We start from the raw sequence: 6,000 nt of genomic DNA, 5'->3' as shown, positions 1-6,000 counted from the left end.
AAGAATCTGCTTGCAATGCGGGAGACCTGGGTTTGATCCCTGGGTTGGGAAGATCCCCTGGAGGAGGGCATGGCAATCCACTCCAGTATTCTTGCCTGGAGAATCCCATGGACAGAGGAACCTGGTGGGCTACAGTCCATGGAGTCACAGAGAGTCAGACATGACTGAGCAACTAAGCACAACATTATTTAAAAAATTTATTTCTGAGCATAATCTTTGCCTGAATAATTTTATTTATAAGGCTAATGAAATTGTAAAGATGCTTGCTATTTTCTACTCAGCAAGTACAAGTGAATCAAGCTCCTACCTCTCCTTTCCCAAAGTTTAAGCAGAATGAAGACAAGTTAACTACTGTTATATGTATTAAAGCTGTGGGTTTCCATAAAATAGAAAGAATGACAATTTGAAATTTTTATCATTCTGGAGCTTTCAAAGATTTCATACTTTAGCTTATTGCCAGATAATGTGATATAATGTGGAGATGATTTTTTTTCTTGTTTTTACTATCTTTTATAATTTAAAATTTAAAAGCACATCAGAATTCCAGCCTTACCAGAGAATCTTAAAAATACCCTGTTGCTAAACAATTGTTTTTGGGGCTCCAAAATCACTGCAGATGGTGACTGCAGCCATGAAATTAAAAGATGCTTGCTCCTTGGAAGAAAAGTTATGACCAACCTAGAGAGCATATTAAAAAGCAGAGACATTACTTTACCAACAAAGGTCCATCTAGTCAAAGCTATGGTTTTTCCAGTAGTCATGTATGGATGTGAGAGTTGGACTATAAGGAAAGCCGAGCGCCAAAGAACTGATGCTTTTGAACTGTGGTGTTGGAGAAGACTCTTGAGAGTCCCTTGGACAGCAAGGAGATCCAACCAGTCCATCCTAAAGGAAATCAGTCCTGAATATTCATTGGAAGGACTGATGCTGAAGCTGAAACTCCAATACTTTGGTCACCTGATGCGAAGAACTGACTCATTGCAAAAGACCCTGATGCTGGGAAAGATTGAAGGCAGGAGAAGGGGATGACAGAGGATGAGATGGTTAGATGGCATCACCGATTCAATGGACATGAGTTTGAGTAATCTCCAGGAGATGGCGACGGACAGGGAGGCCTGGTGTGCTGCAGTCCATGGGGTTGCAAAGAGTCAGACATGATAGAGCGACTGAACTGAACTGAAATAATTGTGAGGGCTTCCCTGATGACTCAGTGAGTAAAGAATCTGCCTGCAATGCAGGAGACACAGGTTCAGTCCCTGGGTCAGGAATATTCCCTGGAGGTGGAAATAGCAACCTGCTCCAGTATTGTTGCCTGGAGAATGCCTAGAGAATCCCATGGACAGAGGAGCCTGGCAGGTTACAGTCTATGGGGTCTCAAAGAGTCGGACACAACTGAGTGACTAAGCATTCACACAAACAATTGTAAAGATCAACACAACGAAGGAGTTCCTCCAAAATGACCATCTTCCTACCTGTTAGTATCCGGGATAAACATTTATGAAAAGCGCATATGCAAGACTCAGCAAAAGAGATAAAAGAGGTCCTGGATTGCACTGAAGTTCATCATCTATCAGATAGCTATGGTTTGGAGGGATTCAGGGGGAGACTCAGGTGAAAGGTCAAGATGCACAAGAATGGAGTGCTAGGGTTGAGGCTGTCACCACTAAAGTGATCATCCAGTTAGCCTCAGGCCCCACATCATGGGAGTCTCCATGTGTGCTCCGCTGAACTCTAACACAGAGAGACATGACATCCAAATCACTGATATCTGTAGGTAGAGCCTCAAATCAACAAAGAACTATTAACATTGCAGGCATTTTATTTAAAAAGTCAGAGAAGTGTGCAATACTTTTGGAAAGTCCCCATCTTTCTCTCTCTCTTTTTTTTTAATGTTTTGGTATTTACAAGAGTAAATATCAATGTTTGGAAACTCCACTTATATCAAATATTGCATTCCCTGATGCCAGAGAGTAGAGATATTACAAAAGAGAAAAATAAAAGTTCTGGAGTACAATTTAGTTATTGTGAAACTTTTATTATATACCCTTTGGCACACATTCTTGGAAGAAACATTGGTACCATCAGTCTTAAAAAGTGCTGTGAAAAGGACTTTCATGACTTTGTATGACCTGTAAAAAGGTCATTCGGGGAACCCTGCTCAATGTTTTGTGGCAGCCTGGAAGGGAGGGGCGTTTGGGGGAGAATGGATACATGTATATATATGGCTGAGTCCCTTTGCTCTTCCCCTGAAACTACCACAACATTGTTAATCAGCTATACCCCAATACAAAATAAAAAGTGTTTTTAAAAATCTGCATAGGTTGTACTCTGGAATCTCAGAAAAGGAGAATGCTGGCATCAAAATTTGGATATATAGTAAGATAACATTAAGTGCACTGAAAACCTACATGAAGTATGGATTCTAATATTAACTCAAAAGTTTAATATTGGGACTTCCCTGGTGGTCCAGTGGCTAAGATTCTACACTCCCATTGCAGAGAGCCTGGGTTCAATCCCTGGTCAGGAAACTAGATCCCAAAAACTGCAACTAAAGATCCTGCGTGCCACAACTAAGACCCAGAGCAGCCAAATAAACAAATAAATAAAATTTTTTAAGTTTCTTATTTACTCTATAGCTACTTTGCACTAAGAGAAAAGCACACTGTCTTTACTGCAGATTTCCTGACAGTCTGCCCTCTGTTGCAGCAAGCCTATTTACTGAAGGACCAAAAGTCTCTTCAGGCACGGATAGACATTCTGACCTCATTTCTGACCTCTTCCTGGGCAAACAGTAGAGAACAATGTCACATAGTGCCAAGCCATTTGAATCGGACACCATCTCTCAAATAATTTTTTTAAATGTAATATCACTAGGGTGAGGAGCAACATTTACTTCTTTCAGTCATTCAGCAATATTTTTTGAATGCCTAGCAGTATCAGGCAATGTGCTGAATGTTACTGCTATTCATTTCCTTGAGAAATCTATACATTTGTTCTTTTATTCATCAACCAGATCATTCCTGAATATCTGGTACTATATTAAAGTCTAGAAATACGATGGTAAGTAAAATATTCTTCCCCCAGCCCTTGATAAGGGCTTCAGCTTCAGTCTACATTCAGCTGAAGTAAAACACGCAAGGAAGCCACTTCACTAGAGGAAGATACACTCTAGGACGGACAAGCCAGGCTCCTGGAGAGGACATGGCTCAACCTAGGGCCAGGCAGCTCTCCCTTCCCAATATAAGACCAAAGTCGAGACCTGAAAGGTGGTGGGCTGGGTTTCTGATGGAGTCTTGGACAGAGGAAGGAGATGGCGAGTACAGAGTCCCAAAGCCAGAGAGAGCTCCATGCTCAGACAGAGCTCGGTGTATTCAGGGGAACTTCCAGTCATTCACAATGAATGAGTGCAGAAAGTGGTTTAAAAAAAAAAAACAACTGAGAGTCTGCAGCGGAAAGCACAGCCAACTTCAGGGTGCCTCATGGGCTATGTTGTGGCATCTGACTTTATCCTGAGAGCAGGTTTCCCAAAAGTGTGGCTGAGTGGTACCAAGATTTTAGATGGTGTGCAAACCAATGTGTGTTTCTTTCTTTCTTTTGTTGGTAGCTAATGGATTTTCTATGCGCTAGAAAATACATAATGCAAGTATCCAACACATTCTCTTACATTATTGCTCAAGATGGGACTGAGCAATGAAAGTGATTTAATTCACACAAATTTTAAAATATCACTGGTACATGAACAACCATAAAAGATGGACATTTGGGAGAACCTGCCTGAGACCCAGAGATTGCCTTTGAAAGATTTTATGCAGTAAAGTAACAGGACAAGACTTTTCAAGTCAGAAAGAACACTCTAGTTGTGGACAATGCATTAGGGAAGTGTTCATGAAACTTCTGATTAAATTCCATTAAAGGATTCTGAAATCAAATTTAAAGTTGTAACTGGCAGGGTTTTTTCAATGAAATGTAATAGGAGAGAATAAATAATATCAGACAGCTTCACACTAATGATACTTTTAACTATATTATGTTCATGTGTGTGCATGTGTGTGACTCTTCACTGGATTACACTGTAAAATGTTTTTCCTCCTGTGAGTCAAGTTCAAAGAAAGTTTAAAAGCCTCTGAAAATAGACCAGTTAAGAGGTTATTACAGTAGTCTGTTCATTCATTTGACTGGTATTTATTGAGCACATCCTATGTGAAAGGTGCTGTTATAGGAACTGAGAATATAGTTGGTGAACAAAACAGAAACTGTCTCTGATCTCACAAGATTTACACATCGGTGAGGAGAGGTGATATAATGACCACGTAACCAAATATATACATAAAACAATTTGAGGGATGGCATGTTTTTAAAAGCTATAAATCTAAGGGAGAAATGTAAGCTCCACACAGGCTGTTTTTTTTCACTGCTGTGTCCCAAGCCCAGGGAATAAATAGTCCCTGGAACATAATGCTTATCAAGAAGTATTAGTTGATTGATTAAATAAAGGAAGTTGTTGGTTTGACACAGGTAGTGACAACAGAAATTAAACAGATGGGTTCAACATATATTTACAAGGTAAAAAGGGCTTACTGAGAAAAAATTGTGGGGGGGAGGCGCTGAGAGATAAAAAGAAGAGGAATAAAAAAAAAAAAAAAAGAAGAGGAATGATTTCCCTACAACCTATTCTAAACATTCTAATCAGAGTGATTGTATGATTTCTTCACTCTAAACCCTCCTATGGTTCCCTATTATACTCAGAGTAAAACTCAAAATCTTACAATGGCCAGTAAGACTGCACGTGATGTGGACTTAGGTACCTCCTTGACCTCATCTCTAATAATCTCCCCATGGTCTCTCTGTTCAAGCCACACTGACCACCTTGCTGTTCCTCAAGTCCTCCAGTTAAGTTTCTGGTCAAGGCCTCTTCCCCCAAATATTTATTCATTTAGCACAGTTCTTGCTTCCTTCAACAGTCTCTTCCTTCATGAGGTCTAATCTGACCATTCCATTTAATATTACAGTATACTCTCCATGACATTCATTGCTCTGCCTCCTCAATTTCTCCCTGATATCATTTATTGTTTTATATAAATATATAAATGGGCTTCTGCGATGGCCCAGTAGGTAAAGAATCTGCCTGCAATGCAGGAGACTCAGGAGATGCAGGTTTAATCCCTGGGTAGGGAAGATTCCCTGGAGAAGGAAATGGCAACCCTCTCCAGTATTCTTGGCTGGAAAATCACATGGACAGAGGAGCCTGGAAGACTATAGTCCATGGGGTCACAAAGAGTTGGACCAACTGAGCACACACGTGTGTATAACAATTACACCAAAATGTATTGGCTTAAAATAAAGCACATTTATTATCTTCCTCCTCCTGTGGGTCAGGAATCTGTGCACTGCTTAGCTGGGGCCTCTTGTTACGTTACATTACCAGGCTGCAGTCCAGTTATTAGCCAAGGCTGTGGTCTCTTTGGTAGGATTGACTGAGAAGGAATCCTCTTCCAAACTGTTAGAAAACTGGCCAATTGTTGGCAGGATTCCATTTCCTAAGATCTGTTAGGATGAGGGCCTTGGATCCTTCTCATGTGGGTCTCGCCATAGGGTACCTCACAACTTGGGAGCTTGCATCAACAGAACAAACATGCAAGAAGACTCTGAGGAAAAGTGCAAGCAACTTTCTTATAACTTAATCTCAGAAGTGCCACGCCATCGCACCTCACATTTGTCTTATTCTGTTCTTTAGAAGAAAGGTACCAATTCAGCCCACACACAAGGGGAGAGGATCATGAAAGGGAATGAATACCAGGAGGTGGAGATCACTGGGATCCATTTTTGAAACTGCCTCCTCCAGAAGATGTGTCAGCAGTATTAAATGTTGTAGCATGATCAAGTGTCCAGGAGATTTGGCAATCTCCTGGGAAGCCATTTGTTATTTTAGAGAGAGCTGGCTTAGCAAAGGCCAGACTCTGATGGCCTGAAGAGTAAGAATGGAAGTAGTCAAGACATCTA

The sequence above is a fragment of the Cervus elaphus genome, chromosome 19 (assembly GCF_910594005.1).
Source record: "Cervus elaphus chromosome 19, mCerEla1.1, whole genome shotgun sequence".
In the NCBI taxonomy this organism is placed as follows: Eukaryota; Metazoa; Chordata; class Mammalia; order Artiodactyla; family Cervidae; genus Cervus; species Cervus elaphus.
This window is presented reverse-complemented; position numbering follows the sequence as displayed.